Source organism: Papaver somniferum, chromosome 3 (assembly GCF_003573695.1).
Source record: "Papaver somniferum cultivar HN1 chromosome 3, ASM357369v1, whole genome shotgun sequence".
NCBI classification, from domain to species: domain Eukaryota; kingdom Viridiplantae; phylum Streptophyta; class Magnoliopsida; order Ranunculales; family Papaveraceae; genus Papaver; species Papaver somniferum.
This window is the reverse complement of record NC_039360.1, coordinates 112,293,854-112,313,683: the sequence shown is the minus strand read 5'-3', so window position 1 is coordinate 112,313,683 and position 19,830 is coordinate 112,293,854.

Genomic DNA, 19,830 nt, shown 5'->3' with positions numbered 1-19,830 from the left:
TTTTAAGATAATTACATATCATCATAGTTTAAAATATTTCCTGGATCAACGTATTTCTTCGTTAGAGCAACAAAAATGGTTATCCAAGTTACTGGTTACGATTATGAGATTATTTTCAGAAGAGGAAAAGAGAATATTGTTGCAGATGCTTTATCCAGAATTACAAACCTACAGTTTTTTGCTATCTCTACTCTTATTTTCTCAGGGATCACTGATATTATTCAAGAAAGCAACAATGCTGAAGAATTCAGTAAACTGATCAGTTTATTGCGTGTCAATCCTAACTCTAAGCCACATTATTCATGCAAAGATGGCATATTGCGTTACAAAGTAAGAATTCTGGTATCTCCTTCATCTGAATGGTGCATTAAACTTTTGCATGAGTTTCACTCTACACCATTGGGAGGTCATTCTGGATATTTTCGAACTCTTAAGCGCATTCAACAAAATTTCCATTGGAAAGGATTAAATCACTCAGTTAAGGAGTTTATTTCTCACTGTGATGTTTTTCAGAAGAGTAAATCAGAAGCTATAGCTCCTCCAGGCTTATTACAGCCTCTTCCTATACCTGCAGATATATGGATGGACATTTCCATGGATTTTATAGATGGTTTTCCTCAATCATATCGAAAGACATCTATATTAGTGGTTGTTGATCGACTCTCTAAATATGCACATTTTATTGCCTTAGTACATCCATATTCAGCTGCCTCTATTGCTGATATTTTTGTTCAAGAGATTGTCAGATTACATGGAATGCCAAGGACTATAATAAGTGACCGTGATCCGATTTCCATGAGCCAATTTTGGGAAGCTTACTTTGCTTTAAAAAACACTCAACTCTGCCGCAGCTCAGCTTATCATCCACAAACAGATGGACAAACAGAGGTAACAAATCGAACTCTTGAATATTATCTACGATGTTTTGCTTGTGCTAAACCTTCAGAATGGAGTAAGTGGTTGCCCTGGGCTGAATGGTGGTGTAACACCATCCATCACTCTACCATTAACATGTCACCATATGAATTTGTGTATAGTCGAACTCCACCAACTATTTCCAGTTATCTACCTGGAAGTACTGCTGTCAATGCTGTCGATCTTAATTTAAGAGCAAGGGATCACACACTTAAGTTACTTAAATTTCATCTTCCAGCTGCTCAAGGTCGTATGAAGTCTTATGCTGATAATCACCGTACTGAACGAAGTTTTCAAGTTAATGATTGGGTTTTTCTTCGTCTGCAACCTTATAGACAGTCTTCATTGTCAAATCAAACGTATTCTAAGCTTTCCCCTCGATTTTATGGACCCTTTAGAGTGATTGAAAAGATAGGAGAAGTTGCATATAAGTTGGCATTGCCTACTGAGATCCGTATTCATCCAGTTTTTCATGTTTCTTAATTGAAACTGAAACTTGGTACTTCTATGGTCACTGAAGCTGTCTTACCTACTGTGGTTGATTCGAGAAGTGGGAACCTGAAGCTATCTTAGAACGCAAAATGTTCAAAAAGGATAATTGTGCTGGTACAAAATGGATTATCTAATGGAAGGATCATTCACCAGAGGAAGCTACATGGGAAGATGCGGATGATATTCTTTTGCGTTTTCCAGATATTGAGACTTGAGGACAAGCCATTTTTCAAGGAGGGTGGGATGTTGCGACGCCAAACCTTCTTACTTTATGATTTCCTTATTTAGTTTTACCTTAGTTATTGCTTAGGATTTCCTAGTTTGAATAAAACTCTGTTATTTGCATTACTTGCTTAATAAACAATTATTAGCTATAAATACTTGCTTGAGTTGTAACAGAACTTCAAGCTTAATTAATACAAGTCAGTTTTAACTGAATTCTCTTCCCTTAACTTTCGAGCAGAGGTGGTTAACCCCCATAAAAAAGGGTTCCATCTAGGGTTGTTGTTACTTTTCTTAGAGATATTACTTGTGTTGGTTAAGGATCCTAACAAGTTGTGCAGTGGACTGGCGTCCGAAAGGGATTTTGGTTATTAAATTGATTTCTTATTTGGTTGCACTGAGTACCTTGAAACTGGTAGAGCTACGGCTACTTTGAATGAAGAGGAAATTCAACACTGATTCCAAGTGAGAAACATAAATAACAATGAATAGAACCCCCATGATTACCAAAGAAAAATAAGATTCATCTTGGTAAATAGGTACTTACAAACCCAAATATTCTGCACTTTCTACCGGGAGTTGTCGAAGATTAGGTAAAAACCCCTATGATGAACAAGAGAAAAATCAAGTTTAGAACTGGGGAACAACCAAAATCAGCGTGGAAAATGCCTTTTAAAATGATCTGAATCAACATCTTTTTTTGCTTTTCGGTTCATAAAAGAGTTTCTGATTAGACGTTCACTACCTGAACGTGGAAAAAAATTGACATGAATTTCAAAAGTAACGGAAGAAGAGTAATGGAAAGAGTGAGTTCGAGAGGAGTGTGTAAATGTTGATAGGGTATATTTAGTCGGTGAATCGGGACCATCGTTTATGTGGCTAAATTGTGGATCTCCGTCCAACATGAGAAACCGGAGAGGACATTGCAAACACATAATATTGGCTTGATCTAGAACGTTCTTTATATATCCAAAATGTGGAAGACCGTCGATGTGGAAAAACACCATTGTCCCTTATAATATATAGACGGGTCTGTATATACTTAGTTATCGCAAACTGATGAAATTGTCGCCAAATTTTTAGCATTTAACATTTTTAGCTACCTGTTTATATGGTTTGGTATAAGTGTTGGTGCAAATTGAAGATCTTTTCACTTTTGTTTTTACAATCTTATCCGAGTGTGAAGGGAGTGTGTGTGAAACCACTCCCTCATTTAGATTTTTTAGTTGAGATATTTGTTGAGTATATGGAAAATACAAAAGGGGCTGCTTCACTTTTTGAAGATCTAGAAGAGATAGAGAAAGAAAAGGTACAAAAAAATGAAGAAGAAAATCAACACAATACTGAACAAAAAATGATCAACAACAAAGTAACTAGTCTGAGTCAAATAGTGGTGACACTAGAAGAAAAAGGGCTCATTCGTCATCCTTGGATATTGGATCCGGTGAATCAAGTGGGGATTCAAATTGGCTTAGTTTGATATCTTCTTCATTCAACAAATTTATGAAAGGTACACTTAAACACTTTGAAGTGGTTCGTGAGTCCTAACTCAAGACGCCGATATCAATAAACAATTGTTTGGGAAGTTGAAAAAGATAAATGGCCTGAACGAAAATGATGTGATAGATTCCACATTTGTTATACTCGATTCATCTACAAAAACAAAAGTTTTTTTCGACATGGGGGGAGAAAAAGGAGCAAACTATGTAAAGAACATGATACTTAAATTAATTCAGCTTATGTTTGTGAGTGATGGTAGCGGGAACTGATATTTCATGATGATAATATTTCACGATCATGTACGAGATAGGGTAACGAACCCGCAAATCATAATATAAGAGAAATGAACATGGCTCTAGGCGACGACAGGAAGTCTCCACCATACTCCATGTTGTTACTACCAGTGGTAGCGATGGTTCATAGTACTTACACAACCAATGAGAACGATTGAAGTTTTAATTAATTTTTTAACAAAATTAGCGACAAAACCCCTAGGTGAACAAACTAGTGATAAGAAAAAACCGGTCATATTATTTCTACCAAATAAAAACCGTTTCAAATAAAACTGGGACAAAAACCCCAAGCCAAATAATAATGTGTAAATTTAGTTTTTGTTACTTTAAAAAAAGACAAACAGGCCCTTGAACTTTTCTTCTTCTTCTCTGATTTCTTTTTTCTTCTTTCTTCCGCCTCCTTCTCCCACCACCATCATCACCAGCAGCAACAATGGATCTCCACGAAGACCAACAATAATTTTATTCTCCCCCGACACACCACTTCACGTTCGTATCTCACCACTACCACCACCCTCCTCCTCCTCCTTCAATTCCTTCACCACCAACACCATTTCCACCACCGTAAACATCACCACCCCCAACTCCTCTTCACGTCACATCAACCATAATCAAAACCCTAACCATAGTTTCATTTTAAAAATCAGAAGGAAACACATGTGGATCTGGTGATGTTTTGATGATTCTGTAAGATCGGATGAAGAAATTGGTGAAATTAGGGTTGCAACTGTAATTACAATTGAAGAACAAGAAGAACATATATGGGTTGGTGACGAATTGATTCTGCTGCTGATGAGTACAATTGAAGCAGGAGAAAATTGAAGATGAAATTGAGTCCGATCTTGAGAGAGGATGGAAGGAACTATTGAGTTCTGAACCGAGAAATTCAAGGGATTGAGAAGATGTTTCTGTTGCTGTGGATATCAGAGAAGAAATCAGAAAATGAAAAGGAGAAAATGGGTTTGTTAAAGATGGGTATTCGATTCGAAGAGTTTGTGAAGATTTAGAAGATAGGTTTAACTTGGATTTGATTTCCAGTTGAACAAGGGAAGTTTTGGTTCGATTCAGAGAAGATGGGGTCGTATTAGGGTTTCCTTGAACTGAGATTTGAAACTGGAAATGCTGCAGTTGAGAAGAATTGTAGATGGGTTTGATTTGTTTATGTTGTTGCTTTTGAGAACAATACATGGAGATAGCAGTGGAGACAGTAAGCTGAAGATAATGTTGCTAATGATGGCAGAGACTGAAGCTAGAAACTGAGATGAAGTGATGGTTATGAGCTACAGGGAATAGAAGGTTGCAAATTGTGTAACTAATGCTGAACTGAAGTAGCAGAATGAATGAAGTCACAGATGAACTGGAGTTACTGATGGAACTGCAAGAAGGAGGAGTTGTGCTTTGAAAGGCCTGAACCTAGATGTATGTTAGGATAGGTAAAAATTACAGGATCTAATGGGTTTTGAACTGCAAAGAGAACTGCAGCTGAAATGAACCAGTGATGTTACAGAGATGATGGCTGGGCATATAACAAGAATTGGCAGATGATGGTGGTGTTGAATCTGTGACTGAGGTGGGGCAGTTGTGAAGTTGCAGGTACAGCTCAAGGAGGAGATGTTATGCTTGCATTTAACTGGATATGTTCGATGCTCAAGTGCAGGCAGTTGGAGTTGTTGCTACAGGTGGTTGAATTGAAACTGAAGTTGTTGCTGATGGAGTTTGAAATGGAGGTAGTGCTACATTAGACGAGCAGTCGAACTGAATTAAAGAAGCGTGGTTGCAGAATGGATGTAATGGAAGTTAGTATGTGCAGAATTTGGATGCCGGGATAGTCTGTCATGTTGCTGTTGTTTAGAAGGGATTGCGAGATAGAAAGAAGTGCAGGCCTGAAGTTAAATTGCAGTTTCTGGTGGAGAGTTTAATGGAAGCATCGCAGGTGGTTTTGTTTGTGGCAGGAGATGTAAAGTTGCAAGAATTGAACTACAGGACCTGACTGCAGTTGCAATGGAACTGGAGTTGGTGACTGTTGCAGAAGCTACAACTATGGAGTAATAGTTTCAGTCAGTTGAGTTAACTGAAGCTGTAATGAGTAGAACTTGTGTGTTTGCAGTGAAGCCAAGGATGAGATTGAAGTGAATCTGTAGTTGCAGGTGCAATGAAGTGCTGCAATACAATGAGGAATTTCCTATAAACCTAGATGGAAAGATATACCAGGTGAAGCTGAGTAATGGGTCTTGAGATATAACTGGTGGTATTGCTGTTGAAGTGCAGAAACCAATTATGGTTTCATCTTATTTATGATGAAACCAAAATCGGTTTCATCGTATTTCAACAATGTATTTCTATCCATGAAGATGTATAATACCTCTTAAAAAAATTCTTGCAGGTGATTTCTCACGAAACCAAGATGAAACCAAAATCGGTTTCATCGTATTTATGATGAAACCAAAATCGGTTTCATCGTATTTATGATGAAACCAAAATCGGTTTCATCATATTTTTGGGAGGTGGTGGTGGTGGGCGGTCGTGGTGCTGGTTTTAGTCGGCGGTGGTCGACAGTGGTGGTGCTGGATGGTAGGGTGGCTGGTATTGGTGGTGCAATTACGTAGTATCGGTGGTGGTCGGCAGAGCGGCGGAGCGGTGGTGGTCGGTGGTGGCGGTGGTGGTCGGTGGCGGCGGTGGTGGCGGCGGTGGTGGTCGGTGGTGGCGGCGGCAGTGGTCGGTGGTGGCGGCGGCGGGCGGCGGCGGCGGAGCGGTGGTGGTCGGTGGTGGCGGCGGCGGTGGTGTTCAGTGGCGGAGGTGGTGGTCGGAGGTGGCGGCGGTGCTTATTGGTGGTTGTTTATTTCTTGTTGGGGGTGACAATATAATAAGAATTAAAGTGTGGTTGAATTTTGTTTTTGTTTGGGTGATTTAAACTAGAAGGGTAATATAGACAGTTTATATTAAATGGAGTTTTTGTGAACAATTTGTTTTGTTGGAGTTTTTGTATATGGATAGTGACACCTTTGGGGTTATAACTCGCGGACCGATTTTTTAACCCACAAAAAATAAGAGGTTAAGAGGGCTGATGTTTTTACCTTCATAAACAACGGTAAATCTCGCTAGTCAAACACTTATGGGCCGTGTTCATTTTCGCTAACCCAAAAGAAGATTTTAGAAGTAACGATATGTTTTTCTTCCCAAGTTATATACATACGAAGTTTATCTCAGAATTAGGGTCTAACATAGAGAATATAAATATATGGGTCTAAACCCTAAGCCAAAGCTAATTTGATGCTTTGTAACCTGGAGAAAAATAATTATATCTAACGCATCAATAAAATATCTCTTCCTACAAGGATTTTTCTATGGATGTAGGCATAACTCGCCGAACCACGTTAATTTTTTGTCCTTTTTGTTTATCTTTAGTTTGTGTTCCAACCATTTTTCATGGATTCCACCTGGGTTTTTTAAAGCTCACCGGGACATTGTAAAAACTAACATTATCAATCTTGTTCAAGATTTTTCAGGAAAAAAATACATTCTTAAAGATTTGAACTACACTTATATAACTCTAATCCCTAAAGTTCAGAATCCTTCCACTCCTAGTGACTTTCAACCGATCTTAACTAATAGACTAAAACCTCTATTGCCTAAGCTTATTTCTCAAAATCAATCTGCCTTTATTCCTGACCGTCAAATAAATGACAACATTATTGTTGCTCATGAAATCCTTCATTCTATGAAAATTTCTAAAAACAAAAATGAGAATATGGCTTTAAAAATTGATTTATCTAAGGCTTTTGACAAGATCGAATGGGATTTTCTAAATCAAACCCTTCTTTCTTTTGGTTTCTGTCATGACTGGTGTCATCTTATTATGCAGTGCATTACTACTACTTCCTTTTCTGTTTTGTTAAATGGTGTCCCGGGTGATAAATTTGTCGTGTCTAGAGGTCTCAGGCAAGGAGATCCTCTATCTCCGTACCTGTTTATTATTTGTATGGAGGTTCTTTCTAAGCTCCTCTTAAAAGCTTAAAAACATAAACTAATCTCTGGGATTAAAGTTACTAATACCGCGCCTTCCGTTTCTCACCTTTTCTTTGCCGACGATTGTTTTCTTTTTTCTAAAGCTAATCTTAATGAAGCTAAGAATTTAATGAACATCCTTAATACTTTCGGTGAAATGACTGGTCAAGTCATTAACTTTCAAAATCGGGCATTTATTTTACGCCCAAAATGCATAATAAACACTGTAAAATCATCTCAAAAATCCTTAAAGTTAGAAAAATCTCTAAAAATGACAAGTACCTTGGAACTTCTCTTTTCTTTGATAGAAATAAGGTTAACAACTTTGAACCCTTGCTTAATAAATATTATGGTGCTCTTCAAGGTTGGATTAGGAAAATGTTTAACCATGCTGGTCGTACTGTTCTCATAAAAAATGTGCTTAGCTCTTATCCTAATCACCAAATGCAATGTTTGTATTTTCCTAAAAAAACTTTAGATAACTTAGACAAAGTTCAACATGATTTCTGGTGGAAAAAAAAGAATAAAAAGAAATGTTATTATCCTAAAGCTTGGCCTAGTATAATTAAAGATATTCGTCAAGGTGGACTAGGAATTAGAAATCCTCATAAACATAATCTTGCTCTTATTACCAAATTGGCATGGAGATTACTTCATAATCAGGATCAACTGTGGGCGAGAATTCTAAAACACAAATATTTTAAGAATCACAATCCTTTAAGAAAAAACAGAAAGCATAGGATATCCTAGATTTGGTCTAGTGTAAGAAAAGGCCTTGAGGTTATTAAATCGAACTATACTTGGCAGGTTAATAACGGTTTAGAAGTTAATATATGGTCTGATATTTGGCTACCTAATCAAAATACTCCCCTTATTCCTATTATTATTGATGATAATATGCCTAAAATTGTTCATGATTTGATATGTAATGATGGCACATGGGATTTTAACTTTATATCTAAATATGTTGATTATAATTCTCATAATGCTATAAAATATGTTGCTGTTAACCTCAATATGCATGATAGGATCAGATGGAATTCTACCAAAAATGGTGAACTCACTACTAAGTCTGCTTACAATTTTCTTACTGATCTGAATATTGATAAAAATGAAGCTAAATTTTGGAAGCAAATTTGGAAGTTAAATGTTAAGCCTAAAGTTAATATGTTCTGCTGGAAACTTGTGTCTGGTGCTTTAGCTTTAAGACATAGAATGTCTAAGTATGTTACTACTTCGAATTCCTTCTGTTTGTTATGTGATTCAAATGCTGCTGAAGATGAATGTCACCTTTTTGTTAATTGTCCTTTCACTAGGAAAATCTGGGATGCTTTTCATTTGAGTGATATATATAAGCTGCAAGGTTCCTATGATGTTATGATGTGGTTTAACTACTGGATGAATAGCAAATTCTTACTGAAAAACATGATAAAATATCTTATGTTATATGTTCCATTTGGAAATATAGAAACAGTGTGAATTTTGACAATGTTATACCCTTGCCTCAAAAGCTTGTTGATTCCATTAAAATTTCTTATCAAAATAAAGTTTATCCTAGTGACAACACTTCTAGGCATGCTTCTCAATCCTTAAGAAATCCTGGCACTGATATTCATACCAATTCCAGTCACAACTTTGATGGGTTCATTCATTTTGATGCTTCTTTTTCTGAGGATAATTTCACAATGGGTCATGCTATCTCCATTTTGAATAAAATAGGAAGCAGAAAACAATGTCGTGCAGGCAGAAACTGGGCAGCTTGCCCCCTAGATGCTGAAGCAAAAGCAGAGCTTGAAGCTCTTAATTGGGTGAAGGAGCTAAACCTCAACAATGCTTGTTTTATCAATGATTATCTGACCTTAATGAAGATCATGAATGGAGTGTCTAATCCTGAAGACCAGCTTTGGAGAGCCCAAACTAGCATCAATAGATGCAGATATTCCTTATATATATGTAATTCGGCTTTGTTTTTGTATAAACCTAGAAAGTTTTTGGATTTCGAAGATAGACTTGCTAAGGAAGTGAGAACTAGGGATATAACATATTTCTCTACTGAGAACATGAGCTTATATGATAGAACTAAATTTCTAGAAAGGACTAATCTGAGATTAGATCCTATTATATGTAATATGCACTCTCCTTTACAAATAAATAAAAGTCTTCTTATAAAAAAAAAAAAATCCATTTTTCACATCATCATGATTGTGTTTTTTGCCAAAACTTATTTTTTGTATAAACAATAAGTTTGAGTAGAAAAAACGACGCAATTTGGCAATTTTTAGTTAAAAGTTATGGATGTATATAGTTCGTTCGTTCTTATTGGAAATTTAAACGTGGAGGCACACAATACACGTAGCTTTATGCTCGGACTAAAACAACACTAACATAAAGAATGGTCAGCATAATAAGAAATGATCATGTTCATATAAATTATGGTGGCAGCTAAGATCTAAAGCCGCAATATAATTTCTTTTTAAAATTAAAGGTTATTGCTGCAATTAGATCATAAACATAGCACATTTACACAACAACTAAATAAATGAGACTAAGTAATAGTTCCAACAAAATAATCAGTTGATGCATTATCGGAGATGATGCATGCCCATGCCATTGCCGCGGCCGGTTAAGCCCTAATTACATTTCAAAATAAAGATATCATGTCAATAATTAAATAATAATAAATCGTCCTGGTGCATCCTCAGTTACCCTTTAAACTCAAAAAGATTGTATGTATGAAGGTTCTGAAATTGTGATCACTTAAGATGAAACTTAACTGAATATGTGACGTTGTATCCCAACAATAAAAATGATTATTTAAGCACATTCGTTGTCACACTAATTTCTCTAATTAATTTCGCCTAATAATGGCATAAGAATCACCAGATTCTCCCGTATACCAGATTTATTCCACTAATGGTATCAAATATTCCGGTTTTTATTATAGTATAATGAAGCAATCCCTAGAGCAACCACAGTCACGACCAAATTTGGGTACTAAACCCAAATTTGGTCCCAGAAAGTATCGCAGTGGTGAGGAGTAAACCCAAATTTGGTCGCCAAATTTAGGGTTTGAGACCAAATGTGGTCGTCGGCCCAGACTAAAAAAGATATAGTGGGACGGAAGTATTAGGAGCGTATGATATCAGGCGTAAGTTTAATCACCGTATACAATCAGGCGAGCATATAATCACCGTATGAGTCAGGCGCATGTATTAACTCCGCCCCCTTCAAACGCGTCAGACGATGTTAATACTTACGCCTGAAATGGGACGGATGTATAAAGGGCGTATGAATGAGGCGCAGTTATAAAAAACGTCTGGGTTGGGCGCATGTATTGTGAGCGTCTGTGTCTAGGCGTATCTTTAATGTACGTCTCTTGTCCATCTACCCTCCGCGTTTCTTCATTAGCTTCTATCAAACACAAATGAAGTTGCATTTCTCACTGAAGCTGGTTGTTCTTATCGAAAGGAAAAAAATCTGAGAAGGGTTCACAATGGTTGGAATAAAAGCCAGCAGTGGTGATGGTTTTGAAAGCTAGATGGATTTTTGGAGTTCAGGCATGAGTAATGATTTAATAAACTTGGGATAATGATGACCTAACAGCATCAACAGTGGATACAGGAGATGCTGATGTTGCTTCCATTGTTCCAATCGGTTGATGGCTGCATACAAAGGAAGAATGGATCCTCAAATTTGCTCGAGTATGGTACTGGCCGTTGATTCGTACAACTGAATGAGAGATAAAGTTGACGGCAACAGAACGAGATGCAGAGTGTTAACTGGTTGCTCGAGCTGTGCTATTGTCGGAAGATGGAGAAATGGAACAGTGGCGTCAGGGGTTGTTGGCCGATGGTGCTGTGACTGATATGGCATTGCTCGTGTTATGCTCGAGTTTGAGAACTTTTGGAAAGAATGATGGGTTGGCTGATATTAAGCTACTGCAATCGTCGGTGTTGGAAAAAGAAGAGACGAAGAAAGATGTTAGACGAATTGGTTTCACGACACAGACGCAGTTTCTATCTGCGTTTGAATGAGACGCCATTTGTAACTCCGTCCCAGCAAACGCAATTACCATCTACGTCCCGTGCACGGCGTGAATAATACCTACGTCCCATTCAAGCGCGCATTATACCTCCGTTTCATTCAGACGCATATTATGAACACGCTCCATCAAGAAACGTGGATATAAGTTGCGTCCCGCATCAAGCGTGGATATAAGTTCCGCTTCACCAAAATTTGGTATTCTCCCACTGGGCTTGAACACACGGAAAACCAAATTTTTTTGGTTTTTAATCTGGCTTTTGGTATTTGGTCCATCTCATGACTGTGGTTGCTCTTAGCCACTTGATACTTGTTCCAAATGAAAATTTGTCATTAAGTCCGCAAATGGGCACAACTTGATTCGATATTCCTTGCATTTGGAACCTATAAATTATGTTCCCACAAAATTGGTAATTTCATAACTCCATATTTTCTATGTGAATTGAAGGAAATGCATGTCTATTCCTATTTACAGAATGCATGTTTATCCTTCATTATTCCATAACCATACATATATAATACATTACATTGTAAACATGTGAACACGTAAATCACGAAGGCATCTATATGTTCACAAACAATGTTCGCACTCTAGGTACTGTCTCACACTGATAATACGATTGCATTGATTCCTTGGCTCAAAACCCTCGGGTTTATCATAGCATCATCTAATAATATCGCGAGGGGCGTTTACGCAGGGGAAGATAAAGAAAACGAAGTATAAAAGTAAAACTCAAGGAGCGTTAAGCGAATATAAAGTGCTGAAATGTAAATAAGACTGGGATTTACGTGGTTCAGCACTAAGGCCTACATCCACGGGGTTGTTGTTTCACTATATACTTGATGGTTACAGGGATAGTCGAGTGACTTTGGAGTTTACATAGGTCTGTATATTGTAAAGGACTAACTTACACTCACAATCTTTCTCTCTCCTTCTCTCCCTGATTTTTCCGATCCCCTCACTCTTGGTGGAGAGGGGGTATTTATAGGGTTAGAGTGTGGGACCCATTTCTGAGGGCCGTTGGAACCTTATCTTCTTGTGTTTTGTGTCCATCACGCGGAGGTCTTCGTTCATTACTTCATCACGCAGAGCCATCCTCGTTCGTTCCACGGGTTGATCGACACATACACTGCTCAGAGTGTTTAATGCGGGTAGTTGAGGCGCCTGATCGTGTCATACAAGTGTCTTCTGCACCTGTCACGTCCATGTCAGTTAACTTTCTCTTCACCGTTGATCTTAGCTTCTTTTGGGGATGAGATAAAGTAACTCTTCGGGAGTTATTTGGTGCTTCGCAGTACACCGTGTTTTCGGTGCATCTTTTAACTTCTGCCCTTAGATTTGTTCGGGCAAAGATCCTACGTCACCGGGATAGGCTTCTTGGCTATGGGCGTGTGTCATCGTGTTTTGATGACTTTGCCTGCATGCTTTCCACGTATCTTCCTATATACACGTGTTCGATAATGAAATATGTACACACAATTTGCCCATTTTCTTCGGGCTTGAATGTTTAGTGGGAGCATTGAAGAAAACAGACGTTACATATTCTTCCTCTCTCCTAATAACTTCTCCTAGATACTTGGGCATGTTTCTTATTCGTGCATTAACTGCTCATTTAATGGGCACGTTTCCCATTCCTCCATTAACTTCCTTCTCTTTTTTTCGAGTATATTAAGGAGAGAAGAAGAATTAATTTCATTCTCCCTAAAAATTAATTTCATTCTCCCTGTCAGTCTTCATTCTTTGTTCTTCAACCATTAAATTCTCTCTGCCTTAGCATTAATCACACTCGCTTCTTCTTTGTTTCTGGTTTGTTGTCCTCTTCCTGCTGTTGTTTGTGGTGGTAAGGTTTCTTTTCTTTGTTCCTGTTGTTTTAAGCTGTGTTGATTGTAAATTTTCTGCTGTTGATCGTATCGTAGCCTCCTATTTCTGCTGCTGTCGTCCCTTGTTTGTGATGAAGAACCTCTTTTAATGCTTGTATGCTAGTTTGCCCCTGTTCTTCGTCTCAAATCGAGGAGGCCATTATTTTACTTGTATTGATTGGACTTTTGAGTTTAGGGTTTTAGGGTTTTGGGGAATTTCAAGCATGTATGCTAGTTTTAGGGTTTCCGTGCTATGTTGAGATGGACTGCTAATTGTGGTTTTTTGATCTTTGGTGATGTCCTTGTGTTTGTTTCTAACTTGTTTATGTTGTACCTCTTCGCATCCATGTCTGACCGTCTGCGGCTTCCTTATCAAACTCCGGGTTCTAGTCTACCGAGATCCCCTCCGCGCAGAGAGTCTCAAATGGATCCCCGTGGTATTAGAGTTTCTTCTTCTGGGGCGAAGGCCTCTCCTCCTAGGAAAGAGGGTCCCTCCAAAAATCCTTCCGGGTCTCGTGCGGTTTCTCGTCCTCGTGATGACGTTAGGTGTACGCAGACACCTCCTCGTGCTGTCGCCTTTGATGTTCCTCCTCTGCGTTCTGTAGTGCCCGTGCAACACCCTCTGCCGCCACCTCCAGTACTTTCTTTCAAAGGGAAGAACACTAAAGGTGGTGTCCCGAGAGCTGAATCTTCTAAGAATCCTTCTTTGAAAAGAAGAGCTTCTGAGGCTTTTGTTGGTTCATCCGATCCCGCGGAAGAGGATGAGGCTGCCCCAGTGATACGCAACATTTCGGTCAGCAAGAAGAAAGTTACGTTCAAGCATATTGACCTTGAAGTTTTCAAGGAAAAACATGAGCTTCAAGCCTTCGAGGTTCGTTTCTATGCCCCTGAGGATGATATTACTTATGAGCTCATCTCGAAGTATCAGTTTTATGAGTTTCACTTGTTGACTACGGTTGGAGCCTTCGAGGCGGGTCTTATGCTGCCGTTGTACAAGTCTGGTGACTCCTTTTATTACGATGCTCTTGCTGGTCGTGAAGGCTCTTCCACCAATACTCACAGTCGTTCTGTGTCACAATTATCGGGGAATTATCTCCGTGCACTGAGGGAGTGTTATCTGCGGAGTAAGGGGGAGACGACGATGACGTGTTACGTTCCAAATCCCGCGGAGAAGGAATGGTATACTCCTGAAAACTTCAACAACTCCTTTGGTGATTACGTCAATAGTAGGAACCGTAAACCGTGGAGTGTTAGCCTTCGGAATCTCGCTGCTCCTCGGGGCGAAATTCGTCTGTTAAGTGAGGTGAGCGATGCCAAGCTGAAGTATGTTCCAGGCACCGAGGGGTCTAGCCAGCGGAAACTTTTTCCGGCACGTGAGAGGATCAAGCGTAACCATGATTATGAGTGGCACGCTACTGTTATTGAAATTGTTGGTCCTTGGGCGTACGGTTGGATTCCCGGTCCGCGCGGTTGGCGTCCTTCTGAGAGTAGCAGGCCACGTGAATCTCCTCCTGCTCGTTATGGAGATTTCTGTCCCTGGCGTTTAAATTTCGAAGGCATGAACTTTCCTTATGCCCTCGACGTCGTTGAAGGAGACGAGGAGGAAGGTTCTGGTGCTATACTTCCACCGAAGAGTGCCACTACTGCCAAGGTATGCAGATTCTGGCCGCGCCTCTCCTTTTTTTTAAAATCAAACTGTTCGAGGGAAAAAAAATAACTCTTTTTGTGGAACGTGTTGGTTTGCAGGTGTCGAAGAAGAAAAAGATTGGGCCGAAGCAGTCTTCTACCATTGTGACGGGTGAGGCTGAGGTTCATGAAGAAGTTACCAGTCCTGTAAACGAAGAGTTTGCCGAGGATGAGGAGATTTCTGATGGGGAAGAACGCACTGATACTTCCCCTCTCAATGTCGAGGAGGAGATTAGTGCGGGTTGTGATGGTGATGAGGGGAGAAATAATGCCGCGGTAGCTGACGGCAGTGTTATCGCTGATATGTCTGTTGCTGCTGGTGATGCTGCGGAAACTCTCCCCACCATTTCTCAAGAGTTCTCTTTTGACAGGATTTATTCCGCAGGGGAACTCTTTGACGATGCTCTCGATTTTCCTGAAGACTTCTCTCTGCTTTCCCCCAATGATGATTGGGATGTGCTCAGGGGTTCTGGTAAGGAAGACGCTGCTGTTCAGGATGGGGGCACGGATGATCATGATGCGCATGTTGATGCCGAAACTTGTGCTGATGGGGCAATATCAGCAAAGGGGAAGTCCGTGGTTGACTCGCCTTCCGAGGATTTCCCTCATTCGCTGACGTTTGAGGGTGAGGACGCCATAATGGATTGGCTCAAGAAAAAAGGTCTGTCGTTTGTCCCTCATCCTGCCCCGGTGGTTGCTGGTGAAAAGAATTCCGATGCGTATACCCGTCGGATGATGGAACTATCTTCCAAGGCGCGGGTATCTGAGATGTGGGGGAAAAGCTTGAGTGTTCCCGAAGCTACCCTCGTATCGGAGCCTCCTACTTCTGTCGCGGATATGATGGCCATAGCCGATGGGTACCAATATGGTTTTCCTCAGCAGCGTGTCTTGGAGGTAAGTCTTCGTACATATCTCTTCGTGACGATTGAATCCTTCGGTGTAATAATGTTTGCCGTTTTGATGTGTAGATGATGAGGAGTGAGCATTGTAACCATGTGTTGTATCAATTCTTTAAAGCGAAATATTTGAAGCTGGAGGCTAAGCTTCGTCACAGAGTAAAGGAATTATCTGCGACTGAGGTGGAAATAGAAGAACTGAAGAAAAGCCTTAAAGAGAAAGAAAGGCTGGGTGAAGCGGAGGCTGGTCTTCGTTCAGAGCTTGCTGCCGTTCGCGCTGAGTTAGAGCAAACTCGCGGCCAAATTTCAGCTTTCACAGGTTTGGTTCTTTTTCCTCTTTTACCCTCGCAGTGCGTCGTAATTCCTCTATATTACTTAGTTGTTCTGTCTGAGTCTCCCCACCCTATCTTCTGTGGGTGGCATCCCCGAGCTGATATGGCTTCGAAACGAAAGGGCACAGCAAAAATCTCGTATCAAAGAGCTGGTCGAGAAAATTAAGAGCGAAGCCAAAAAGTGGGACGCTCGGGATGAGGGATGGCGCGCAAGGCATGTTCAAATGGTTGATATGCAGAATATGTATAACCATGACCGTACTTTGTTCAATGGTACGCTGCTGTGGACATGTGAGAATCTGCGGGAATCCCGTGAGCGCACTTCATTGTTGGAGTCTAGGATACATCTTCTGGAAGAGGAATTACGAAAGGCTCGCTCCCTTCCTTTTCCGGGAGTTAAGGAGAGCATGATGTGTCTTACCAGAGAAAGGGACGATGCCCGAGCCGAAGTTGGGGCTCTAAGCAAAGCCCTTGCTGCGTCTCGCGCTGAAATAGCTCGCCAGGCTGAGTCTGAGAGAAATCTTGAAGTATGTATGTACAAACTTAGCAAAGGGGTGTCAGAGATAAACAACGAAGTCAACCACCTTCGTCACATGGATTCGATGAAGCAGGTAGAATTAGATGCCAGTCAATTTACTCTCACCAACCTTCAACTAGATTATAAGAAATTATCCACGGAATATGACCATCTTGATGAAGCGCGAGATGCGGTTGTTAATGAGTATGAAGAGGCTTCGGCTTGTGTCGAAGGTATAACCCTATTTCATCGAGTGTGATTGTGTCTTTTCTGTGCTAACTCCCTGGTGTTGTCTTTTTCAGAGCTCGAGGGACAACTCCGCGTTGCAAATGAAAAATTTGAAAAGGCTCAATCTTCCTTAGCGCAGCAGGAAGAACAGACTAATCATTTTAAGAGCTTGGCGGCATCCCGCGAGGAGGCCATTGCTGCTGCTTCTAAAGAAGTGAATCGTCTATCTTCGTTGTTATCCCAAGCCCAACAGTGGACGACAGTTATTATGCATAAGGCTCGGTGTCAATTGCCTGAGGAGACAAACAAGATGTTGGAGAAGATTGAGCTTGGCCTTAAGACCGAGCATGGCCTCTTGAAGAGCTATCCGCGTCGTCCAGTACCTGCCTCCTTGCCTGGCTCCTCGGGACCCTCATCTGGTGGGAGCGTCCCTTCAACTCTTCGGAACAACCCTGCTGATGGGGCGGCATCATCTAAGTAGAGACCGTGGCATCATTATCCTTCCGTTAGATTTTGCTAGTATTTTGTAAAAAGAATATTTTTGATGTGTATTCCTTGTATTGGCCTTGCCGCTTTTTGTAACCAACCTTTATGAAATGGATCATTTTTTTGATATACCTGCAATATCAGTTTTTTGTTTATTTTAAGCATTGTGATGAAGGACGCTAAAAACAAAAGAAGAGTTTTTTAAGTGTTTGGGTGCGATACCGAAGGGAGGTACCTTCGTGATCGTCTTGAGACCTTTCACCCCGCTGGAGAACCCTTGGCCAGAGAATTCCCAGACGGTGGGGGCCGAGGCAACGTTCTAGGATATGGGGTTAAAATATTTACATACACCCATTCCGTCGACCCGTTGCCTTAAGATTGGTTGGGTATCTCTTTCTGCTGGGTGCCTTCCCCCTGGTCTTACACTTATGGACACTGATGGGGGAGCCCTGAGAGATTGTAGATTAACTACTTTCCCCAATATTGTTGATAGGTTTTGTTTACTTGAATTTTAGAAAGCTTGTTTGATTGATAGGTTGAGGCCTGCAATTCCTCGTCCAGAGATAGAAACATGTAGAGCGGTCACGCTGCCTTCTTCTTCTGGTCTTCTTCACGCAGATGCAAAGCTGCGTTGCTCCTATGGGTAATATAGTTTAAGCCACTTAGAATTCCAAGGATGCCGGAGGACCTCGCCTTTCATATTGCGAAGGTAGTAGGAACCGTTTCCCGCAATGTCGTGTATTATAAAAGGTCCTCCCCACGTAGGTGCTAACTTTCCACATCTCTTTTCTCGTTGATACTATGGGATTGTTCTCAACACATACTGCCCCTCTACAAAATTTCGAAGCTTTACCTTTTTGTTGTACTCCCTTGCTAGTCTTCGTTGATAATTTTCCATCTTCTGCAATGCTGCTTCCCTTCTTCCTTCTAGATCGTCCAATCTCTCTAACATCATGTTTGTTGTGAGATTTTTCTCCCATGCTTCGGTCTTTGTGGTTGGCATGAGGATCTCTGTTGGGATGACTGCTTCAGCTCCATAAGTGAGGAGAAACGGGGATTCCCCAGTGGCAGATCTTCTTGTTGTTTTATATGCCCATAACACATTATGCAACTGTTCACACCATCGCCACTTATGTTCGTCTAATTGTTTTTTGAGGATAAGGGCGACGGTCTTGTTAGTGGCTTCCGCCTGTCCGTTGCTTTGAGGGTATATGGGGGTGGATTTGTTCTTCCTTATCTTGAAAGTATCGAAGAGCATGTCTATGTTTTTCCCCTGTAATTGCTTACCATTATCGGACACGATTTCTGCTGGTATGCCGAACCTGCAAATGATGTTCTGGAATATGAAAGTAAACACATCCACGTCTCTGATCATGGCTAAGGCTTTAGCTTCCACCCATTTACTGAAGTAGTCCGTGGCTACTATCAAAAATCGTCTTTTCCCTGACCCTTCGACGAAAGGCCCGACGATATCTATGCCCCATTTTGAAAATGGCCACGGGCTATCTACAGAATTTAACATTATTTCCCGCGCGTGTATTTTTTTGGCGAAGCGCTGACATTCTTCACACCGTCGGGACATCCTTGCGGCATCCTGTATCATTGTGGGCCAGTAATATCCTTGCGTTTTTGCTTTGTCGGCTAGTGATCTCATGCCGCTATGATTCCCTGCGTCACCATAATGGATGTCGTTCAGAATTAGATGCCCCTCTTTCCAGGATAAGCAATGTAGTAACGGTCCGAGGAAGGATTTCTTGTACAGGACCCCATCCCGGAGATCATATCTTCCTACTTTGGAGAGTATTTTCCTAGCTTGTTTATGATCCGCGGGTAAGCTTCCCTTTTCGAGAAACGCATGGATCACCATTCTCCAATCATCTTCGTTGCTGAAGTCTTCGTCTTGATTTGCTCTGACAGGATATCTTCTTCGTCAAAATCGTTATGGATGTCTTCTCCTACCTGGTATTCGATATTTTCTTCCACCGTATCTTGATTGGTAGCGAAGGAGAATTGAGATGCAATCGAAGGCTCCTATACCCTTGTTATTTTAATAGCTTTGACGCTTTTATCCTTCAGCATGGATGATATATATGCTAGGGCATCCGCGTGCCTGAGATCCCTTCTGCATAAGTGCCGGAACTTGATGTTCGGAATTTGTGATGCCAATGTTTGGACCAAGGCCATGTAAGCTGAGAGGGTGTCATCGTACACATTGTACTCAATCCCTATTTGCCGTATGACAAGCTGCGAATCACTTGTCAGTCTTACATCGTTACCCCCATTTCTATTATTACACGGAGGGCATGTACGACTGCCTCGTATTCGACGATGTTGTTGGTATGCTCTTTGAATTCTAA